Source organism: Chelmon rostratus, chromosome 13 (genome assembly GCF_017976325.1).
Source record: "Chelmon rostratus isolate fCheRos1 chromosome 13, fCheRos1.pri, whole genome shotgun sequence".
Lineage (NCBI taxonomy): Eukaryota > Metazoa > Chordata > Actinopteri > Chaetodontiformes > Chaetodontidae > Chelmon > Chelmon rostratus.
Window position 1 is genome coordinate 4,745,020 of NC_055670.1, and position 25,744 is coordinate 4,770,763.

Sequence of the window (25,744 nt, forward strand, 5' to 3'; positions counted from 1 at the left end):
TTCTGTTCTTGTGGTTTCAGTGCACTTACTGTCTCTCTCGCAGACATGCACATTAAAAAAGGCTTTAACCCGCACCCGTCCATGGGAAATCAGTGAAATAGTCGAGCAGATGACGGGAATGCAGCAGCAGTATGTCCAGCAGCAGTGTCCACAGCTCTGCTCCACAGGTTTCATAAACCCAAAGAATGTCTTTTGTTTGCCATCCTCAAGCCTTTTATAATAACTTTACACAACATGAGAACCACATAACACACGCCATGTTGTTACCCACGGTGCCTTGCGGTACTGTCAACTGATGCATTTCTTAATATGGGCGGTCTTGGTGGGAATCAAAGTTTACACTGGCAACGTTATTACAACAACTGACCCAGCGATCTACGCTCATAATAATGTTATCACTAACACTTCAGAGCCTCCGGGCTATACCTGAGATCCATGTTTGATCCGGAGCATCTTCTCTGTTGTGAAAACAGGCTTCAACAACAGTCACTTTACTGGCAAGTGATGTAATCACAAGCTACGTTTTCTGAGCTTTAGTTATGCTGTCAGGCCTGCTGGCATGAGGCAGAGTGTTGCAACACAGAGCGGGCAGATGACTTTGTGAAAGCAAAGGTTTAAATATTGTGTTTTTATTCTGAATGAAAAAGGATAGAACATTTTCAGATGAAAACCCAGTCAGGAACTGTTGGCAACTCCATGTTACACAGGACTACAGGACTTTACAGAGCTTGAAAAACAGTTTGTATCTCTACCTGATAATGACAAAAGCAACTATGCAATCAAGGTCAGGAACTGTTAATGTAGATTATTGCCAACTTATCTAAGTCAGTATGAAAGTGCTTCCAATCCAGCTGTTAACGTTTCCTTTGGTTAATGCAGATAGTGGACGGGCCTGCGATTGGGAACTAAGCAGCCAATAGCAGACCCCTCTGCTATCTGTGTTACCTTTTTCAAAATCCCTGTTGCTATGGCCAACAGGACCAACCTCCAAGCTAGCAACCTGATCTATGCCGAAAAATGGCAAGATACTCTATCATCATTATCATTTTTTTTTGCAGGGACTTTTATTTCAAGTTCCACCTAAGCAAGTTCCCACAACACTATTTTGCAAGGGCACAGTTATTGCATCCCCCACCCAAGGATGACTGTGATTAGTTTACAGAAATACAAACAATGATAATGTGTGTGGCACAGCGCTGTGGAGATAGATCTGGCTATGCAAGACGAATAATATCTAAACCAAATAAAAACAAAAACATTAATTTTAGGATTTCCTGTGACAGTGATTAAGTTTCAGATTTAATAAGATGCAGCTCCTGATCTCATCTTTCTATCTCATCTATCCTGCCTCTGTCGTCTCTTCTGTTGACACACTGGTTTGAGCTCAGAGCTGGATGATGCACCTTTATGTCCTCTGTGAACAGTTTTTGTTGGCAATCTCATAAACTCACAGTAGTTGAATCTAGCAGCTAAACGTCATGGCGTGTATCATCCTTGGTGATGAGGGGATGCTACAGTGCGAGATGGGAGGAGGTTTAAGGGCTCAGCTAACCCCTCTCCCCACGGGGCCTAGCTTCAGCCGCTGAGCCCGGCCTTCGGATTTCATTTAGCGAAGGAAGGAAGAGCATCTTGATATGTCTGCGCCTGGCGGAGGGCTTCTCTCAGCTGCCCCTGCCAAGCTCGACGGTTGTGTAATGGCAGGATGTACGTCTCAGTGCCGTTCAGCCAACTATGGTAGGGTTTCTCGGAGGGCACGGGGGTTTATGTAACTGGGATGTGAAAAAGGGCATGGGAGGATACTGTACCCTGCCATCTGTGTCTATCTTTGGCTGTGGATGCTGAGAGCTCTGGTTCAGACAACGACAGGCAGAGGACGCACAGTGAGATATATGGGGAACATCTGCTGGTCATGGTCCAGCCAGGCTAAATGGGAAAGTGATAGCGGGGTTGGCTGCCACTGTCGCTGTGTTTGTGGCTGCTTCTGTGTATGGTAACTGTACACACACACACACACACACACAAACATTCTGCAGTGTGTCCAGTGCTGGATTTGAGTGTGACTGGACTGATTGTGGCCCATTAGGTTTGATGTTCCCTATAACAGAATACACAATTAAAATGGTTGAGGTTAGTGTGAAATGGCCCTCAGAGATCATGAATTCTCCAAGTTCTTCAAGAAACTGTCCTGGTTACCCATATTAAGCATGTGGAGAACTCCTAAAGCTGTGTTTTAGTCTGGCTGTGGGTCACACAAGGGTAAAGTTGCCATTGTTTTCTGTGTTTTCACGCATACTGGCTGAATGAACCGTTTTTCATAAACCTGAGGCTGTGAGCCAAAGCGGAAGCCAACCCCTCCAAACGCTTGATCTACTTGAGATCAGATCTAAATCCGACACAACACTTTATTTGTTGATCTGTTCATATAATATCAAGATAACTGGCAGTGGTTTTCATATGATGTGTCTCACTGACCATCATCATCATAAAAGCACACTTCCCCATGACTAATCACTGCACTGAGGGCTCAGCACAAGGATCTGGTCAAACTCTGCTCTGTTATGGACTTAATTGAATCAGTAGTACGTCTTTATTGAGGGTAAAAGTATGACATGCTGCAGACTCAATTTTCATTAATTTATTATTGTATTATGACCAATGTACTCTTATCTTTGTGGACCATGCACACTAGGTGACATAAGTCTTGCCCTGTATGTTTCTCACAGTCTGTCCACAGTCTGAAGGGACTCTCACATGTGAAAACAGCAGCACCTGCAACTTGTAAATGAAGGAAGAAATTAAGAAATTATCCTGATTATAGTCTGAAGAATCTGGACCAAGTGTAGAAATGCCCGTAAACTTGCAGTTTAAACAAAAGGGAACAGAACACTCTTTCAGTTCCTGCTGTTTGCAATTCATTTCTTTTGGCTGCATCCTCTGTTGGCCCTCCACACACACACACACACACACACACACACACACACACACACACACACACACACACAGAGACTATAATAATGCAGGCAGGAATGCTTTGACGTCACAGCTCTGCCAGTGTTATGTTTTATTTGTTAAGTACATACTGCAGGCAGAAGGAACATCTCTGTCACTGTGGAAAAGTGGACAGTTTTTGTAGTGAAGGGTTGGAGTTCAGAACAAACGTCCCCTATTAATCACCACCAGAAACAAACACTGTAACACAAATACTGCCAGAGCAGCAAGTAAGAGTGCTCATTGGTTTATGAGACAGAACATAGAGTTGTTCTGGCTGCTTTGGACATTAAAGCTGATGTGGCATTTGTTGCTGATAAGCTGCAGAGGAAACAAACAAATACATTTGATGACTTCTTATGCAATATTTCTCAACATATAGTTTACAGACTCCATTGTGCAGTTCCTTTTCTAATTTGCGATCTTGCCCATCTTTTTCTGATGATTTTTTTTAAGAATGATTTAACATACTCCACAACTACAGTACTTGGAAAAGTTGCTAAGTTGTTACTGAATGGTGAAAATGCACTGATTAAGGGTTCACGCAGAACAAGCTTGAAGTTATTTTCCTTGCCTGAAGTCTATCTCATGCATGTGCTCTTGTAAAAACCATGTTAGTGACCTCTTCAAGTGTTGCCAAGATCGGAAAAATGTAGCTGTGCTAAACAAAAACCATGATGTGGGCATCAAGGTGCATGGATTTGAACTGAGTTGATATCCAGACCTGCATACAGAAACCAGGTGTCCTGTTAATTTGATATTCCATAAAGTTACTTCAGTAATAAATATTAACCTAGTTACTGAAGTGCATGTAAACACACTAAATGTGTTGCTTTTGAGTGGCATGTTTTTGAATGCTTTTCCATCTGCTGTAAACTAATGATGAGTGGCTGTGCTGCAAGCATCGCCTGGCAGCACAGTTAGACTCAGAGAGAAGCCTGGCCTCAACCCCCCCCCCTCCTACTCAGACCCCTTCAATAGTCAAATCCTCTTTTGTTGGGTCTGAATGATGTGGCTGTGGACCACATCTCCGAGGCTCCAACACAACAGTGATTCACACCAAATGAGTCACACAGCATCGTTCCTTAAATCATCTTACAGTGTCCCTTCACCCTGTGGTCCCATCTCTGTCACTGAAACAGCTCACTGTGGCTTGGAGTGAGATGACTGTATACTAGGACTTTCAGGAATTTTAATGTATGTCACTTTACAGGTTAAAGCCCCCCTCAACTGGTTTCAGAGTTTGTAATTATGTGATATTAATTCATCTACTATACACAACGGATGCCGTGTTTTCAAATGGTGTGCACTGGACCTTCTTTAGGGTTGAGACATCTTGTTAAATTGTTTGCTTTCCAGTCCCCATTTCAACCCACACTGTTACTCAGGAGACAGCTGCTCCTCCCTCAAAAAAGTACCTTCATTCTACCAATCTGAGGGTTATTTTTATGCTCTTCCAACCAATCAGAGGTCTCGCTTTAGAGCTACCAAAAGCTGGCTTTCCTGGAGAAGTCTGGGATTGTGGTTATGCTGATTAGTGGCTTAGGGACGTATGTAGCTATATATATACTTGGGAAACACACCCAAAATACAGGCCATTCTGGAAAAGCGGTGGGGCGGGGGTGGAGCATTCAGAGATAGAAAAAACAGGGAGAGAGAGAGAAAGAGGATAAAGTCCCCAACATACCACAGATGTTTCTGCAAACCATTTGATCCACAGGGAACTGAAAGAAAAAGTGTGCTTGAATGATTCCGTATGTGATTTGTTCCTCTGCAGCCGAAGAAGAGAACAGAAACATCTTTTATCCTCACATAGAGCTGGTGTCCATTTGTCACATTCTGAAACAAGCTTCAGGTCAGGATGCGTCCCATGAAGGGTCTGCCGTTTACAAGGACTGAAGGCTGGAGGCAGGAGTCATCATACATGAGCACTACGCAGAGATCCACATGATGTCAACACACAGTTTGTCCTCACACAGAGCTCACACAGCTGTGGACTTAACACTTAGACTCACATGTAAGTCACAAAAAGAGCAGATTGGATTTGACTGCTGTCAGATCTGCCTACCTGAGATCTGCCTCTGTGAAGACTGGGCCCAACAGAACGAACATTAAATATTAAATAAAGTCTCAAGGTTTTACCTGATGTTTTAAAATTACTTGGTGTCAGTTCTTTAAAAAATATGATTAACTATTAGCTGTTCAGAGATACTATCACAGCTTTCAACAGAAGAAACAAAGAAAGTGTGCAATTCTCTTATAAAGACTTGAGACCTGACATGGACTTTCTCTCAAGGACTTGAAGGAAGACCTGACTTAAAACTGGCTTGGACTGGACTCAAGTCTTAACTTGGACTGATGCAAGATACTTAACCCTTGTAATGTGTTAGAAAGCTGCCCACGTCTTTTGTTTTGGCGGGTCAAATTTGACCCGTTATTTAACTCGGCCTGAAAATTATTAAAAACACTAGTTATCATCCAATACTGTTTTTCACCGCATAGCTTCTGTGAGAAAAGTTTGAGTTCACGTGGGGTGAAGGGAGCCTGTGTGCGTGCGTGTGTGTATGTGTGAGTGTGTGTGTGTGTGTTTGTGTGTGTGTGTGTGTATGTGCGAGTGTATGTGCGTATGTGTGTGTGTGTCTGTGTGTGTGTGTGTGTGTGTGTGTGTGTGTGTGTGTGTGTGTGTTGTGGGGCACATTGAGCCATATTTGATCCACAGCAACCCACAGCTTTTAAGTGACGCATACAACAGCCAGTATTCTCTGCTGGATCAAATTTGACCCCCAACACCACAAATGTCACTTTTTTTCTTTTAGACCTTTAGAATTTACTAAAATGGTGAAAATTAATTTTGTTGCATTAAACTAGTTGTGTCTTGAGGATTAGATGAAGCCTCGTTCCAGTAAAAAAAAGCAAATGGTACTTTTTACATACCTAAACTTGAAAACGGGTCAATTTTGACCCGGACATCGTATAAGGGTCACACATCTGCATAAATGTGTGACTTTATCCACAGGAAGTTGTCTGTGATTAACTGACAAAGTGATAAACTTGTTAAAGGCATGTTAAAGTAATGTCAAAGATTTGGCCTCACTAGATGTATGTTATGCTAGATTTCTGTTTTCCAGATGTGCATCCAGTGGAAAACTGTTTTTTGAATTTGATTTTTGAATGTATCACATTAAGTGAAACTCAATCTAACACAGCATGTGTGTGTTTAAATGCAGGGACGCCTTCCTTTTGTTGACATTATGACCAGAATGAAGCATGTTTGAAAAGGTGATAAACAAATAAAATTCAGAACTGAATGAATACGATGTGCTTTTCACAAAACACTATACATGTATTGCTGATTGCATGTGTACAGACGGGACATAAGCTTCAAACTGGATCAGGCCTAAGTCAGGTGAAGATTGTATTCCACCGCCATGAAAGGTTTATATGACTTTCGCTGTCACGTGCCGATGATGTTATGCTTTGTACACTGTAAGCTTTCACTCTTACTTCCCAGAATATAATGACATCAGCCCACGCTGGAAGTGTAAATAATCTCCTCTGTGTTCACGTGAAGGTGGAAACCAGCACCAGGTGAGAGACACAGTGAGGCACCGACATTTCACAGACGTGACGATGAACAGAATTCATCATTTTTGTTGTGGGATCAAATCCCCGAAGGCATCATTTCCAAGCATATCTGAGATGTGTTAGTCATCTTAGTTGTAATTTTGTTTTTATTTTCTCAGAGCTGAATACTTCAACAGAAACCACCCTGAAATAGAAACCATATGGACCTATTTTCCACTAGCATTTGTGAGGATCAACAACTCTCTTGGTAGATGGAGAGAGGAAGAAGAAGAGGAAGAAGAGTAAGACTGAAGTGACAAATACAGAGGATGGTGGAGATGGGGGAACATGGATTAACAGATAAAACAGATGCTGCTTTGGATCACTTAGTGTTTAAAGGTGCACTACGCAGGAATTGATGCTGACTGTTTGTAAACACATCAGTCAAACTGCCCCCCCCCGGCTCCAGAGGTGCTCTGCTTGTATGTACGCCGCAAGTTAATGTTGTAGGAACGTTGCATTAGTTGGAATGGAAAAGCCAATACTTGAGCAAGCTAACTTAGCTTAGCTCCAACCTGTTCAACAGAAAACAGAACAACTCTGCGCAGCTCTTCATCCCCATCCTCTCCCTCAGTGCTCGCCAGCACGTTAAAGCCAATCCCAGGTTCACTCTTGTTTTGGAACAAGCTTCGTTCATTTGGCACTTCCGATCGCTATTTTTGCATTCTTTGATGCTGTTTTCAGCATGTTTGTAGCGTTTTCTTCCTCTTTTGGTCTGATACCTGCCTTGCTACTTTTTTTCAAGTTCTGGACCTCACTTGCGTGCTGTTATGGCTGGGAACTACATGCCCACTGCCCAAAGGTTGCAGCCCTTCACATACAGCGAAGTTGCCATATCTCATATCTTGAAAACATTCCTAATCATCGTTATCATTATAATGTTGTTTTTTAATCTGGCCGGAACCTTAAACCTTAAAAAAAACAAAACAACAGACAATAACACAGTGGTGCCCAGGCTTTTGTGTGTGACGTACCTCCACTCCCCCATCAGATGAGTACGTTGTTGAAGCACCTCTTCATTTATCTTTCTTCCTGAGAAAGTGACACACAATACACCAGAGAAAGCAGGTGTTTGAAACGCATTCAGGAGTGTGTCATGTCTACAAATCTGTCTCTGCATGGGCAGGAGCGCCTGCAGGATGCTATCTCATGGTACCCATAGAAACACCCTTCAATGCTCACATACAGACGCACAATAACACAACCACAATAATAGAAATGACAAATGTGGGAGAATGTTCGGGGTTTTTTTTTGCAATATGCTATGCAACATATAATCCATATATAAAAACAACACCACCCAAACGTGTTCGTCAGAATTGATCTTGAACTAGGTGGTATTCAACTCTTAATCTATTGATTCATTAAAAGTAGATCGTTCTATTACATTTTTCATAAGAGACCATGATCATGATCCTGGAAGTGTCCTTGCTTGGCATGGTCTCCCTTGTTCTTATCAGGAGGTTTGGTCAAGTTTGCATTCATATCATCATTCATCATAACACCACCAGAAGCAAGACCTTTCCAAGATTTATCCATCACTTTCAACCACCTACAGCAGGCATGTCAAACTCATTCCGTAAAGGGCCGTGTGGCTGCAGGTATTTGTTCCAACCAAGGAGCACACCAGGCCAACCAATCAACATTAAGGGATCACTTAGTTATCAGCTGAAGACTGAGATCAGCTGATTAATTGATTCCAGCCTGGTGTGCTCCTCCTTGGTTGGAACGAAAACCTGCAGCCCTTTATGGAATGAGTTTGACATGCCTGACCTACAGTATCCTGATTTCCCTGCTTTCCCTTCCACACAGGTCACCAATCACATCACAAAGTGTCACGGCTTTGCAGCTGATTTAGGTTTGTGGTGGTTGTGTTTTGTGCACTTTGCAGTGCTATTGTTGTTCAGAACACTTGGTCGCTGAGCCATTAAATATCCTAAAGATCAGCCTCATGCCTAATTCCTAATTCCTAATCCTATTTATGTTTATTTCATTCCAAAACCCAAATATGTGCATAAACCACTGACTGGGAATCACTGCACCACTCTAACAAAACTGTGATGAGTTCACACACATCAAAATTTTGTGAGAGATGATTGAAAATGTTCATTATTTACTGATCATTGTACAGTATCTATTGCCGACCCTTGTATCTATCATTGCAGCCCCATCCTTCCCACTCCTTCACTCACTCACTCATCATCTTGAGCACCTTCTTACATTCAGCTGAATTCCATCTGGTCTGTGTCACTGTTAGGATCCACTCCGGCCCCCAGCTGCTGCTGTGTTTTGCAACCTACACTATCTCTGATGCACCACACAGGATCAAATCAGTGTAACGAGACTGGGATTGATATTCGTGACAACGTTTGAATACGGTTGGTTTAGAAAGAGGTCAAATCTGCTCAGCCGACTGGCATGTTTCCCTTCTGAGTCACTTGGTGAATGACATTCATTCTCTCTTGGAGTTGTTTCTCTTGACACCTGAACCACCCCTCATAAATGACATATTAACCTGACGTCTCTCTCCTAAAATACAGTGCCTGCACACCATAATTCAGGTAATAGACATAGTCCCTGTTAGTTCCTCTTCACTGAACTACACTGATAATGCACCTTAAATGGTGTTTGGGTATTTGCAGTATGTCTTATTTGTTTACTTTTATGTTGCCGTGCAATCAGAAAGACAGGATCTTTAATGCTACCCTCACTTATCTGTTTGCCCCCGCTCTCGGCTCAGCACTGTCGAGCTCTTTGCTGATGCTTTGATGTAGAGGAAAGAGTTTAGGCATCCATCTTTGTGGAAGTCAACAGCAGACAGTTATAGTGATCAAAACGCTACGCTTGGTTTGCTCAGCATGGTTTTCATGATTAATGAAATTAACAATAAACATTTTTTGGAGGGAATGGTTTGAAAAAAAAAAAGACATGCTTTGTAGCGATAATGTTATCATTACAAATCATAATTAATTATAATATATAATGCTAGTCGTACTTCTGCGTTTACTTTGATAAAATGCAAAGGTGGTGTAATCAGTAACACATTACTCTATACACACGGTTACTTTCAAATGACAATAGCTGGTAACGTAATATATTACAGCATTAAAGAAATGTACCCAACACTGTTATTTTAAGCCAAACCAGCCAAGTAGTTTACGTTGGTGCCTAAACCAAACCAAAGTGTGACTGTTTCACAAGGTTAACCACGTGTTTATGAACCTTTATTTCGAAAGTCTAACCAGATGTATATTCATTATTGCTAACTTGACCAGCATCTTGAGAAATGATGTGCCTTAAAAAGTGATGCCAAGGTGTCCTGACGAGTTGGGAGCGAGAAAGGGTTGGACAGTTTCAGCTGTCCATCATTAATCCTCCATGACTCCTGGTCTCTGTTAATTAAGCAACAGCTGAGGTAGTGCCTGTGCCGTAACTCTGTGGTTGAAGCATTGGCAGATTACTTGGGTAGGGGGACAAAATGTGACTAATTCATACAAAAAAAGACTTCAGCATCGCACTGGCCCTCACAGGTCTGACGTCCAAGACAGTGGAATTCTTCCCCACTTACTTTTGCTGTAATGGCTGATATGAGTTTCAGTGCCAACTACCACGGGCGACACTTGTTGCATGTCATTCCTCATGTCTGTCTCCCCTCATTTCCTTTCATCCCTCTACTGTCAGCTGTCTACTAAGGCATGAAATGTCCAAAAAAAAGAATTAAAGAAAACATCTGCTGTGCGTTTCATAGGCTCAGTTTCTGCTACAAGATTTACACAGTCTATAATGCATCTGCTGAGAGTGGCCAAATATATGTCAGACCTGTCAGACAACTTTGATTGCAGGAATTGCAGTTTTTGGCTTCATTTTTTAGCCTCAGAGTTTGCTGCTTGGCAACAGCTAAATGGTATGGTAGGTTAATGTGATTCTGCATTTACATGGTTTATTTCTCATCCCAAAAATTTTGAGAAATTTGACAGTTCCTGCCATGTCCTTTCTCTTTCGGTTGTCCCAAATATCCCCTTGAAATATTTAGCGTATTTCTAAAAATTGTTAGAATGAGAGGGTCAATCACCTAGCATTTAAATGTGTATTTAATTTCACCCTAATGGTGAAGCTCAGTTGTATGAATGAAAGACATCAACTAAACTGCAAATGTCAACGTCAAGAAAGAAACTAACTTAGTCCAGCTTACTGAGAACGCATTCAAGGTCAGCTGGAAGCGCAGCAGAGCGAGCGAGACCGATGCTGAGGAGTTTGTGGTGTGGGAGCTGCTTTGAAGTGGACGGGCGGTGAACTGCAGCTCAGCTTTGTGCCAGTCGCTGAGGGATTTCAGCTGTTTGCCCAGTGGGACCGTCTGTGGCTCTGCTGCTGCCAGCCAGCTCTGCCCCTAATTCCTCCAAACTCCAGCCAGATCTGAGACTTCTGCTTTTCATTGGCTGTGTGTGAGGCTTGCCCTCTGGACCCTACAGTAAAGCAATACTGCCCTAATCTGGAGTGTGTGAGTCTGTGTGTGTGTGTGTGTGTGTGTGCAGTTTTCTTACAGGTATTTGTTTGAAGCTCTTGCGTAGAGGTGTATGTACAAGCAAATGTGTTTACATGTGTACCTGTGGATATGTACAGCTGTGGTTTGTGTACTTGTGAGTATTCCTCCAGCTGAGACTGATGAGTCCGTACTGTGTCAGCGTGTAGGAGCGTTTAAACAAAGAACATATTAGTTATTTCTACAGGTCAGGAGGTACAGAATAGGGATAAATAGCACAGACACAAACACATACATATATAAATGCTGTCAGCATGACGACAGATGAGCAAGATGATGTGTTTATGACCGTATTTGGTTTAGGATGATTCCTTCTCCTCCTTCAATAAAACGCATGAAGCGTTCTGGCCGCAGCTGCATTGTCTTCGTCACTTGCGTGAAGAGTTATTAGACAGCTCTCCCACTGAGCTCTCCGCAGGAATGCAGCTTGTTTATCAGTTTTTACACCACGTGTTATGATCACCAAGCTAATAATGTCAGGAATGTGGGACAAATGTAAATGTTGTACTTACAATATTGATCCCTGAAGAGAAATTCGTGGCTCCTCCGGGGCGTTCAGAGGTCAGCTGCAGAGCAGAAGCGATGCCGGTGGTGCTGGCAGGAATTTCAGGTTTTGCTCAAGGGCACTTGAGCAGGGTGGAGGCATGTCTTTCTACAACCTGGAAGCCAGCTGCTGACCCACACAGTTGTCGACTTTATTCCTTTCTGATGAAATCTATGCCCAGCTCTGGCTTATCAATGACTACTTTCAGTTATTTGTCGCTGCTGCATCGTTTCTTTACAGATGCTTTTTGAGAACTATGTTGGCTGAGTTGGATTTGTTTCACAAGCTGATTAAAAACTATAACAAATGGTGTTTTGGCTCGGCCTAATGGGGTTTCTGTGAAGTTTGAGATAAAAACATGTCGTCAGTGAGTCAAGGATTTTATCATAACACCAGCATCAATAACCATGCCTAATTAGTTTCATCTCCGTGTGTCTGAGTCATGGGACACAGAACTCAATAGAAATTAATTACAGAGTACAGACCCAGTACGATACATCATCAAAGCGCCTGTTGATTTTGGATATGATGTCTGTCTGTGAATGGAGTATATCATTGGACACACCACAGGGCTCTCTGCATCACGGCTCTTCTGAAGTGGAAAAGTGAACATGTTTTGGGAGGCTCCTCTAAAAACCATCACCTCTGACCTGCTGAATTTCATCCTGGAGAAAGCGTGGGCCTCAATCCTCACGTGCCGCGCTCGATGCAAATTCACCTGTTTTGACTGAGATTAGCTCCAAATCAGTCACTTCACTCAGATAAGATCTCAGGGAAGTATCGCTTTACCCTGCCTCTCGGGGAAATATCCTCTGCAGCCATATCTCACTGGGTGTGATATGTGCTGTGGGCTTGGGGTTGTTTTCAATTCGTGAGTATATAGAACATAGACCCTCTGTCAAAAGTCATTTGATGATGTTTGCATGGCAGTTTTCTTTTATTATAGAGCGGAGTGTGAACACAAGCCTCTGTGACCCGCTGTTACCCATAACACCGTGTTCAGATTAACGGGAACATTTGAATTCTTCACAGAAAGTGCAACAGCCACTGGCCATGTCAAGTCCCGATGCCTCATTTGATGCATGTCTGTTGATCCATGGAGCAAGTTATTCAAACAGAAAAAGTAGTCATGGCTCAGGAGCAGGGATGTGGTGAATGGGGGAGTGAGTGTGATAAGCTGTTTTTCTGGAATGGATGTGGTTGATGCTTAGAAATGCATCTTCGTGATTTGAAGCACGTCAACTTGCCCTGACTTATTAAACATGCCCTTAGTCACGTTTCACTACTTTTCTAAATAACAGCTCATGAAAACAATGTTCTCAGCAGGCCGTATGTAGGCTATTATTTTATAACAGGTTATCAGGACACCTTGCCATGCGCTATCACAGCAAAATGTTTTTTCTTCTGGTTTTTTTTTTTTTTTTGATCCTTGCTTACTAGCGTCAGCTGAAAAAGCAACGCACTCTGAGATTTCTGCCAGAAATAATTGCTCCAAGTCACACCCTCCTTATAGGTTAAATTTAATGGTTTTCACAAAATTCAATTAGGTGTCCTCATCCATCTTACTTTACCAGGCAGCTGTGTTTGGATGAAGCAAACAAATATTGCAGTTCCAGTAAATAATTATCTTTGATCAATTACTGATCCACCAAATCCAATTTTTTCCTACCATAACATCCAATCTCGAAGCGTATTTGATTGTTTTTCTAAGTGTCTTGATGGCAACACAGATAAAAGGAGCTCAGGACGACAGTTGTGTTCAAAGAAGCTGGGCTTGTGACAGCAGATACACACACTCACATCTACACACACATTCCTTTGCAGCCAGACTTGAGTCATCGACTTCACGCTGCACTGTAACTGTGTGTGCTGTGGTCGGCAACACACACACAAACAGACACACACACGCACACACACACACACATATATATATATATATATATATATATGTATCACCACAAATATGCACACACACAAACGTGGACTTTGTCTGCTGAGGCTGATCTCAGCTCCAGGTGTGAGAGTGTGAGATCAGTACATGCATCAGATTCCACCTCCTCTCTCTCTGCCTGAGCTCAACCTTTAATCAGCAGCTTCACTTTCGCCGCCTCAGGTCGACACCTTCCTTCACCGTTAATCATAAAGAACATTGCTCAAGTGGAGATGATTGAAGGATCTTTTCGACACCTACAGCTATCTGCTGTCTGTGTGCTTCAGATGGTTTAATAAACCCGTCCACCCAGAATGAGAAGAAGTAGAAGTGGAGTGACACACATTTTCTGACCCATTTGTTTGGACACTTTACTGGATGCAGCTCAATGATAAACCAGCTGTTTATTAATGGCCGATATGTGGGTGGATTGCTGCCGTGCTGCCAAAAACAACTGCAGCTCCTCCCAGCTGCTAAACAGAGCTTTACTCTGAAATTATGTTTTGTTATCTTTTACATTCTTTGTGCTTTCATTGTTTTTTTTTTCATTCAGTCTTGCCTCTTGCCTTTAGCTTAAAGTTAAGGTCAGTGTAATGGAATACTTTCCAAGAAATACTGGATAATAGCTGGTGATACTGTCTCACCACCATCTTACTCGTTTACTGTCTATAAACCATCAGAAATGATGAACCTTAAGAAGCAGGAAATCCCACATTTAAGAAGCATGAATCAAGGAATTTTCACTTGGTGAATACACACACACACACACACACACACATATTTTACATGTGGTTAATTTATTTTCTGGCTGGTTGAAGTAATCAGCATTTTTAGCTGTACTTTTCACAAACATTGTGCACCACTGCAATAGCTCTATTCACACATTAAAGCTGCCCGGTTCAATCCACTGTACTATCTCCACCACTGCAGCTGAGCCGTTGATTGACTACTTTTACAAGTTTTAGCTCAACCAGACACATGGAAGCCCTCTCCTGTCAACTGTCTGTTGTTTCAGTCCTAACCCTGCCTCCCTGACCTCTGGACTAAAATCTCCTGAATTTGACACTCTGATAGTTAATCCAAACGAGCCGGCCTCTTGTCCTTTTTGGCTGATCTTCAGTTGCTTTGTACCCTGCAGCATGTAGCTGTTAGCGCAGAGTGTTACCAAACACAATATTTAGCCTGTCTCCAGTGCAGAAAAATGGGCCTCATTAGCACTCTGAGCTAACATGGATTGCTAATACTCCACTGGCAGTGAACCAGAGAGCTAGCTAATGCTCACTCAGTCAGAGCCAGAGTTAAGTTGCAGGGTGATGATGGCCGTAGTAAATTAAATTAATGAGACTCTCGATCATCTGTCAGCTCTGTAGAGCCTGGTATCCAACAGCTATGAATCTGCTGCTCTTTGAATTGGGTCAGGACCAGGCTGTAACACAACACTGTGTAGGCTGATAGTAAAACAATGTCTTGCATAAAAGCACGAAATCCAGCACGGCTTTAAAATGATAGCGACGGCATCGACTGAGAGGTTGTTAGAGGTGTTTGTATTAACAAGGACCTTTTTACGACCGCTGCTCTAAACAATATAGAGGTTTTCCAACAAGAGTTGTAACTACAGGCCGGCCTGTTCAAGAGTGGAGCACCTAAAGGTGGGAGGAGAGACAAAGGAGACTAGACAGACAGAAGAAAAATCTGAAGGCTTGGCTGTTACCCTGAATCATAGCATGTTTAGAAGGACATACTCATTGTAGTCAGCCGAGCTCTGTAAAAAGTGACCTATAACAATTTAAAAGCTGCCATACTGTTTATGTCATGTCTTCAGTATTTAATGTGTCCAAAGAGAAAATGACACACTGTGATTTAACAAGCACTCGACTCTACTGGGGCCATTCAGTGACGAAATAATCAAATCCATCCCCAGCTAGCACTGATGATTGCATGTCGCACCCAGGAAGTGTCTTCCTAACCACGACTGCACGCAACACTGTGCACTTCAGCACATACTGAGTCTGCATATCCGTACTTAGTTTAGTCAATTGCTGCAATCTATTGAACTGGTTATTAGATTAACAGCTTAGAGGCCAAGCAGCAGAGAGTTATCAGATCATGACTGTTTCAGTTGTCTTTGATGAGCGTTTTAGGAGGAAGCAATGCACTTTGTGAAGGCTGAGGAGACAATGATGCTCTCAGTCACCAGTGAGAGGAGCTCTGCTGCTCAACACTCATGATCCGGACAGTGAAAACTGTGATTCAGTGAAGTCGGTTCAGTCTGAAGATCTGGTGATTAAAATGTGTTTGCGCATGAACTGAACATCTCTAGTCCCCTGTTATGTTGAGGACAAGGACTTGCTGTGCAAGTTACCCTGTTCTCTATATCCATGTTTCTGTCCTGTCTTTACATTGCGGTCAGTAAAATAGTCTGAAACGCCGAAGAACAAAATAATGGAAAAAAAGAACTCGTAAACCTTATACGACTTTTTATTGACAAAGCACTTTACTGTTGCTGTTTACTGTTGCTGAGTATCTGAGTTATGAAGTATTGTGTTCCACCCTGCACTGACACTTGATCTGCAGCTGTCTAAAACAAATCCAGATGACATTTTGCATTGATTATAATCAGCTGTTGCTGGCTGGTCATAAACAATGGAACAAAAGTCACGTTTTCTGAGCAGAGTCCCCTTTAGAGTCACAGGATGCATGGAAAAACTGATTACTTTGGCAATTTCTCTTCCATTCCCCCCTGATTTTCCTCCCTGTTTTATGCTGGTCCCAGACATCCACTACCAAGAGCAGTAAAGCTTTCAGAGTGAGAAGAATTGTGCATTTTTTCTTCAACATGACAAGAAAATGGTATGGCATAAATCAAGAATTAGAGCCTTGAGCCTTCCTTACAGCATTTATCGCGCATCTGTCTTGTATCATATCCTCACTTGAACGTTGCACAGCAGGAACTAAATCAGTTTAAAAAAACTCAAGTGCAGTAAAATTCCTATAAACCGACTTTCTGCTGCAGCCTTTTCTCTTACATTCTGACAGCAGACGGAGGAAGATGCAACAGACGCTCCCTGCAATAAAAAGCAGGAGTACTATGGAATAAAGATTTTATTTACTCTGCACAAACGAAAGATGGATGCTGGGAGAATTCAGGACAAGTCATTATTGTTAAAGTTCAAATCTCACCTCACATCGAATCCCTGAAGTCGATCTATATTTCTGTGAGATAAGAGAATTTTATTGGGCATGCAAGGCATGTTTTTAGCCGTAGCTTTCTCATCCAAAAATAAAGAATTACCTCAAGAGCACTAATGTGCAATGAGATTTGAACAGAGGTGGGCTACTAGTGCCAGTACCTGCAGCAGCGGTGGAGGAACTATTCAGATCCTTTGCTGAAGTAAAAGTACCAAAACTGCAACACTCATTGCAAGTAAAAGTCCTATGCTCGAAGTGTCTTAAGTAAAAGTATTATTTTACTATTATTTATTTCAGTAAAAGCAGGATTTTACTGTTGCAGTTATTTGAGTTGGAGCTCATTTGGAACTATTTTGTATATAGGACTGCAAATAAGGATTATTTTCATTATGGATTCATTTTGTATGTTAATTGATTCAATGATTAGTTTGTAAAATTTTTAAAAATAGTGAGAAATGTCATCACAGTTACCCAAAGTGACAACTTCCCAATGCTTGTCTTGTCCAACAGCCCAAACTGCACAATTATTACATCAATTGAAATTATGAGAAGAAAAAGCAGCAGCTCTTCACATCTGTGAAGCTGGAATCATGAAATATTATTGCATGAAAAAGTACTTCTGCCAATTATCAGAGTAGTTGCTAATTATTTTCTGTCAATCAGCTGATTGTTTCAGATTTACTATTATACTTATATACACATACTATATAGTATTTAATAGCAAAATATCATTATTTGTAAGCTTCATATGATTTGTAAGGTGGAATCTTCATTTGTAATGTTACTTAAGTTACTAGTAATTAAAACACACATAATCAATAAATATACTGCAGTAAAAAGTACAGTAATTCCCTGATGTAGTGAAGCAGAAGTAGAAAGTACCATGAAAAGAAAATATTCAATTAAAGAACCTCATACTTGTACTTATATATTACATTCCACCACTGCTTGCACAGTAGTAGCACAGATAAAGTCCAGCTCACCTGTCCTCATTTGACTGAGGACCCATATTTCTTATTTCACCTCTGACTGCTGGGTTTTATTTTAAAGCTCCCCTGAGAAGGAATAAATTCAGCTCTTTCTCTCAACAATAAATATCCTGGGATTAGGAGTGAGATGGGGTGAGATTTAGGTTTGTGGGACAGTGTGTGGGTGTGTGTCGAAGGGGGGGGGTTATTATGTGAGTTCTTTATGCATGGACATGTGCGCTTGCAGGTTTGTCAGCACCACTAGTTTTGGAAAGAGCAGGAAACCTGGCAACGTCCGGCCTCCTCTGTCTCTTTTCTCTCTCGAGTAAAGAGTCTCAGCTTCTGAGATGAAGCCCGACATGAGCCCGGCCAAACCTCGCTCACCTCCAACAACAACACGCACTTTCCAGTTTTCAGAAACACGATCGCGTGCTGATAGGACATGTGATCAGTCATATCTGCCTCGATCATCACTATGTCAACACTGTCACGGGTGGTGCGTCAGCCGTGTGCATGCGCAAGGAATTAACAGAGGGAGGGTTGGGGAGAATTCTTCTCTGCAGGTCAATCTTTTTACCTTGAGATATTTAAAGGCTATATCCTGCATTTGGAGCACAATACTGTACATTTACCAGTAAATGCAAAACACTGATTCCAGCAGACAGTAACAGGAAGACATTATCTGCCTATTTTCTGTCACATGAAACCTAAATTTCACAACTCCAGAGGGACACGAATGGCAGCAGGCTGAATAAATTTACTTATAAATGATGTTATTATGATATCACATTTTTGCTCAGATTTGCTCATGTTTTCATGCGTGTGCCAGTGTACATGTTGAATATTAGAGGCTGTAATGATGAGGAGGACTCATCAGGATCACAGCCATGCAGTGCAGATGTGCAGTGCATCAAAATCACGGGTGGATGCCCTCCAAGGTAGTTAGCATTGCACCTAGCAAGGTAATCAGAAAAAACTGAAGACCACTCATGGAAGCACATCACCATGTGAGTGCCCTAAACATCAGAGTATTTTTTTAAAAAAGCAGACAGGAGACGCAGTGTAATGTCAGTTTGACTTCATATTAACTATTCATACATCTATATCACAGTTTGCCCTGCACGTGAGCTAAAGCCACCATCAACGCCCGTGTTTGAAAATGCAGCATGAGCCAATCTGGTATTAAGTGCCTACAATTACTATGTTCTGAACTGTGTCCAGCAGCCCAATGATGAAAACACCTGTAAGAGCTTCACTCAGCTGCAGGATTGTGTCACTAACCGCAGCGCCGGCTGCAGAGCCGCTGCGGTTCGAAGTGTGCCGTGCCTCAGGGAGAAGGATTAACTAGTGTTTGTTAAGAGATTTATGATAATGGCGGCTGGCATGAATCACACATTCTTTAGATACATCACCTGTGTGTTGGCTCATGTCCTGCCTCTATTAATTCTGTGAAGTTCTGAAGGAAACACAAATACCCACTGTACTTTTTGTATGTGTGTCATTGGTTATTAACTATTCTTTAGCATTTTTGAGTTATTAGATATTGTGCTCTTTGTGTTTCTCAACCCTATGGACTAATTCTATTTAACTCTTGACTTCAGTTGCACAGTAAGTAAAGCAGAAAAGTGTAAGTGATATACATACGATTATGAAGTAAAAACCTCACTGATGGAGGGCAAAAATGACTTTAACAAAGTACAATAATCAGTTTTTAATTTAATTTAAATATAAACCAAAAACACACAGCAAATGCATAAGACAAAGACGAAGTCTGTATAAAAACAAAACAAATGAAAAGTGCACTACAAATCTTTTTGTTCCCTCAACCTCCCTTTCTCATGTAATGCCTCTGATTACAGTTTATTACACTGATACTCCACCCACCTCCACCCACTCCTTAGCCCCCCCTTAGCTCAGGATCCAGAACCTTTTTCCTATCAAGGACCGTTTTAATTTTCATGACTGTTTTGAGGACAAAAATAAAAAGATTGAATATATGTATCACACGAACTCCTAATGTGTTGGATGGACTGCTTCTCTTTGACGAGTCACAGGTCAGATGGTAGTGATGATGATGATGATGATGATGCTACTTACAGCTGTTTTTCCAGGTTTGGGTGGACCCGGGTCTTTGTAAGAGTCAGGTTTGGACAGAGCTGCTCTCAGTTGCAGGTCGTCCCAGACAGAGATGCAAACTTCAGTGCATGTCTCCTCAGAGTGAAAATCCTCAGGACGAACATACAGCTGGAAGAGCTGCAGCAGAGGGAGCTTGTTGCAGCTTTGAGGTCGTCATTGATTTGCAGCTCAGTGGTTTCACGTTGGAGGTCGTCAGACACGTCAGCCGGTTCCACATTAACCTGCAAATATGTTCAATTCCTTTTCTTTACTTTTCCCATCCGGCCTCGAGGCCAGATGTTCTCCACACCTGCCTGAGCAGAAATCTGGCTGATGTTCTACATTATTGATTTTTTTTGGCTCAGCCTGATCATTGTCACAGGAACCCAGGAACCATACTGAATGCCAAAACACAACAGCACACGCTCTGAGAACATACCAAAGAAAGAAAGAGACCAGAAGAATACCATAGTTGTCCATGAAACTACAAAGATACGGCGTTGGTGTGCAGCTGCTGCTTCTGCCAAACTCTGTCACATCTGTGGTTCTGCTTTCGCCTCGACTTTAAATATGATCAGGCTAAGCCCCTGAGGAACATACATCCCTCTGAGTGACAGCATACATACTTGACTGGATGAGTGCCCCCCCTGAGAACTCAGGGTCGGTCAGGAGTTCGTCTCACATGCAAAAGGAGCTTTCACATTGACTTGGCAAAATAACGGAGGAGTCTGCATTCTTGCAAACATGTCTGTTTCTGGCCCCTGTAGCATGAGGACGATGTCAGTCCAGCATCTTCTTCACCTGTGCACAATTGATTGGATATCACAGTCTGGGAGGACTGGAGAAAAATCTCACATTTCTCTGAGGCACTGCAGGCCTAGCTCATTGTTGACCACTCCAGGAACCACCCAAATGGGCAGTGATGGTCATGTGTGCTATGTACATACACTCATTTTGCTCTTACACACTGCTCTGCAGGTCTGGTGCGCGCCGAGGTCAGCCAAACAAATCCACGGCAAACAATGAAAAATATTTTGCTATCTCTTCTCCTGCTGCCAGCCAGCAGGATGAACTGCCAGGAGCATGGAAACTGAAGCCAGGAAGGGTCCACTGGAATTTTATCACTGAACTCTAAATACAACTAACGTTTTTTATTTTGTTTAGCAGTGGACAATCATTGACTTTTCCTTTTACCGACTGTGAAGTGACACTGAAAGGAACGGTATAAGGTACATTTCCACAACATTAGAGCAGCGTTTATTTTAACACAGCCAATGACAACTGTTTTTCAGCGATATATGGATATCTAGAATATACTTACTAGCAGACAGCCTTACCAGATGAAATCCACCAATGGGAAACCAGCTACAGTGTGTGGATAGGGTCTGTGAATATAAAGCCTTCATGTTAACTGTGTCAACTGTGACTCTCCCAATACAAGCCCTCATGCTCTTGGTGTGTTTACTCTTGCTCAACACAGTATTGAGAGTAATTTCATTTAATAGGCCCTGCAGCTGAGGGAAGGGGCCAGTGTACTGTGCATACTGCATAAATGCTTGTCGGATGGTCAAAATGCTTCAAAATAAACTCAGGTACTAAATGTAGCCACATAACAGGAATAATACCCATCATGCTATAGCAAGATTTGTAGGTGTTATTTAACAGATTTTGCTCTTTTATTTTGCCTTGAGTTGTCATAGTTGGAGGGAAAAAATTCCCAAAAAAGAAGCATTAAGTGGGTGAAAAAGGAGAATAAATTCCAAATCTCCTCTCTTCTACTCAGTGAATGTGCTGTGGTCTGCATGTCCTCGCTCCCTCTGACTCAGGCTCACACACAACTGATTACATCTTACCCGTCTGCATCCCCCTCTGTGTTGCTGTCCACCTCTATCTGCTGTGTGCGCTGTGTGACTCACCTTTAACCTTTTGTCCTTCGTCTTACTCAACACCCCCCTCCTTTGACAGTGACACATTTGTTACAGCACAGCCCTAATCTCTCCGCCATCAACGTGCTTTCCAGCACAAAACAGTTATCTTCCTTTCGCCCACAGATCCTGCTGCGCCGTTTGCTGCTGACTAAATAATTGTCATTTGGTTTCAAGACATGAAGGCTAAATTAGGCTGGAAAGAGGGGAAAGCGACAGCTTAGATGACATTCATGCCTTGGAACACGTCATCGGGGGCGTTTTAAGCAGCAGCTGAAAGATATGTCGTGAGATCGGCAGGCAGATGGTTTCAGCAGTGATGTCACATCCTAACCTAGAGCATATGATAATCAGCGTTTGGATGACTTTTGTTGTTACTTCTTACCTCTTGTGACTCATCTTTGATGCAGTAATGTAGATTTGTTCTCTGGGGTGTGTCAGTATGCTGTGACATCACTACTGGGTGTGGTTACAGCTGCAATGGATTGGTCAGCTATCAGTAATGATGAGAACGTCAATAACACTACTACTTGACTCAGTCTGTTTGTGCCAAACTCTTGAATGGTCCACGATTTAGACGGGTTAATATCTCCAAACGCTTTTTATTTTGTTTAGCAGTGGACAATCATTGACCTTTCCTTTTACCGACTGTGAAGTGACACTGAAAGGAAAGGTATAAGGTACATTTCCACAACATTAGAGCAGTGTTTATTTTAACACAGCCAATGACAACTGTTTTTCAGTGATATATGGATATCTAGAATATACTTACTAGCAGACAGCCTTACCAGATGAAATCCACCAATGGGAAACCAGAGCAGGTGATATGACTTCAATAAACCCTAACCTCATCATCTTGCCTTCAGGAAATGCTAATTAATACAATATGCAAAGTTTGTCAATATTGGTTTAAATGCTGTTGATGCTTTATTCCTTAAATAGAATTTTGCAGGCTTAAGGTGGGTCAGTGGAGGTCCAGATTGTTTGTATTAGGGAGGCCATGTCCCCCCTGGTGCCCTCTTGGTGGCTCCCCTGCTGCAGAGACCCTGCCCTCTGCCTGTATTGTCTTATTTCCTTCTTATTTTGCTCTGTTTGGGACGTAGTGTGTGTGTAGCTCCCAGCCAACAACAGCATGCAGGTGAGGTGATAACAGCCTACCAGACTGTGAGAAGAACGGCAAAAGCTCGTTCAAAAAGAAAAGTGAACCTCAGTGTGGCCAGAGTTGGCCTGTTTTCTGTTGGACAGGTAGGTGACGACTTAGTTAGCTTGCTAAAGTATTGGCCTCTCCATTCATGCAATCACATGTTCTTTAAGTCATGTTTGGTGTAAATGACCCAGATGTGCTGTAAGCTTAACAGTTGTAGTTGTAGAGCTGTGTGATGCATTGCAGTGAACCACCTGAGCAGCTCCTCATCAGGGAAAAACATTAACACTTATATTAATATAATGTATATAATCTCTGGAGCTGACTCATCAAAAAACAATGTTTAGGGAGTATCTGTCTGCGTTCAGCTGCGGGTGGGCTGCAGTCAGTTCGGGTTATAGAATGAGTCAGTTCAACCACATATTTCCTCTGCATATCATTCGAAATGGTTCTGAAGTGTGGTAAAATTTAATGTGAGGTCAATGGACAGAAACCGTCTCCCCACAGGGAGAGATTTATGATTTACAGCTCTCATTAGAGCAGACATAAAATATCACAGATGGGTAAACACTCTTAGTGGAGGAGACAGGGGCGAAGAAATGAAAAGTTGACCCGGCCTTCATACGAACCAGACAGTGTAGATGAAGAGGGTGAGAAGATGTGAAGAGGAGAAGCGGGGGAGATAGAGAGGGTGCGAGGAGAGGATGGGAGACGGAGCGAGAGGAGGGATCACAGCCCTCAGGCTTCATGCCAGATGTCCAATCACTCATTCAAATTCTTGGCAGAGCCTGGAGCTCACTAACGAACTTAAGGTGGTGAAGACATCAGCTGTCCGTCAGCGCTGCCTTCCACACACACGGAGGACCAATAAAGATTCATCATTTGGAAAATTTGTCCTTATACGGCATAGCGTTCTGCTTGATAAGAGGTTTGATAAGAAGAGCCAAGCTGGTGATTTGTCCAAATTTAATAAGAAAAGATGGTGCTGGGAAGGGAGGCAGATGAATCTTCTCACATATTTCCTGGAAATGTATGCTTGAATTATTTGTAATGGGGGGGGCTGCACGTCATATGGACGCAGTGCTACAATAACATTCATCAGCCTGCTCTGTCTAAAGTGAACTGAGTATATACTGCTACTACTGCTGCTGCTGCTACCATCAGATACACAATTATTACAGGAGAGATGGGGCACCAGGGAGTGGGCAAGTTGAATGCAATAAAGATGGTGGCACCGACAGCTGACCAGTTAGCACATCCAGAAATCAGGCCAGATAACCGTTAAGGCTTGAACATGCTCATCCATGAGCCAACATTCATGTGTGTAGCGCGGAGACATTCATGTGTATGTTTTGCTACTAGCACAAAAAGTTTTGTATAACATTTGCATGTTTTTTCCCCTCAGTCTCCAACCCAGCTACAAATGTGATTTGGGTCAACCAATCAGAGGGCTTGTGGGATTTGGGAGGTTCATGTCAGGTCCTCTGCGAGCTTCTGCAACCCACAGTTACCATGACTCTGTGAGAACCGGACACAGATTTTTATTTCTATTTTCTGAGAACTATAATTCCAGCCTTATTTATGCCAGATGATATAAATGGGGGCAACAGCAGCAGCTGCATCTGGCCAATTTTTTTAAAGTTATAATCCCTAATTTAATTTAATAAGATTTCACTGCTTATTGACTTTGCATCTCCCAGCCCGTTGTCCCAGGCACTATGTCCACATGGGGTGATTCTACACCTCAAGGGACAAGCATGCATGGGAGTTTACATCCCATCACAGACTGCAAATGCATGCCTTTTATTATCTGTAACTACGATTTTTCCTCAACCCAAACAAAGTGGTTGAAGCATCCAACTCTAACCATACTTTAACCTTAGTTTATTTGTCATAACCAATTCCTTTAACAACTCTAACATTAACTTTGGCATAGTTGCCATGAGCAGGTATTGTAGAAAGCAAAAATTTAAAAAATGTTGGTCTGGATGTTAAAATATTGCCTCTCAGTCTGGTGGTAGTGTTGAAACTCTTTCGAGTCACATCGGCCACTGGGGGCAGCAAACACACCTTGGGAAGCTGGTCTGTAAGAACTGAACCACAGAAGAAGAGAAACCTGTGCCTCAGCTTGCGATGCATCCAAATAAACTGTGGGCTGCTTGTTACCATCACAATGTTTTAATGATGAGGACTAGAGAGGACTGTCAGCAAATTCATTTAACACAGTTACACTGAGCTCATGATTGACTGTTGTCTTCTGCATTACCACATGTAAATAAATAAATGTAAGTCCATGTGTAGCTAATGTACGTACTCAAACCATGAGCCTTTCTTTAACCTAACCAAGGAGTTCTGCTTCCTAAAGCTAACCAAACTGCCGTTTCACAAAGTAACCATATGTTTATTATTGTTGAAAAATGCTGTTTAAGAAGCACCCAGGGCATTAAAGAGTGTCGCCAAGTGTCCATTTGTGACAAGCTGGGAATGAGAATGTGTTGGAAATGTTTGCCTGCACCAGGTCCACCTTAATGTCCACTCTGTTGTATTAAAACACCAGTTCTGAGGAGCAGAAATGTGCTGGGCCAGCCTCAGATCTTTCGGGACTGAAACAGCGGCGGCCCGTAGGACCTACAGGACAGATCCAAAGCTTTGGCACCACGCTGCATTCACTGTTGCTGTTGACATGAATCCAGCCAGGACACAGGAGGCGTTCTGTAAATGATACACATCCAGAGCATTTTGGAGTTGTTTGAACTCTGAGTTTTAAAGGGAAGGAA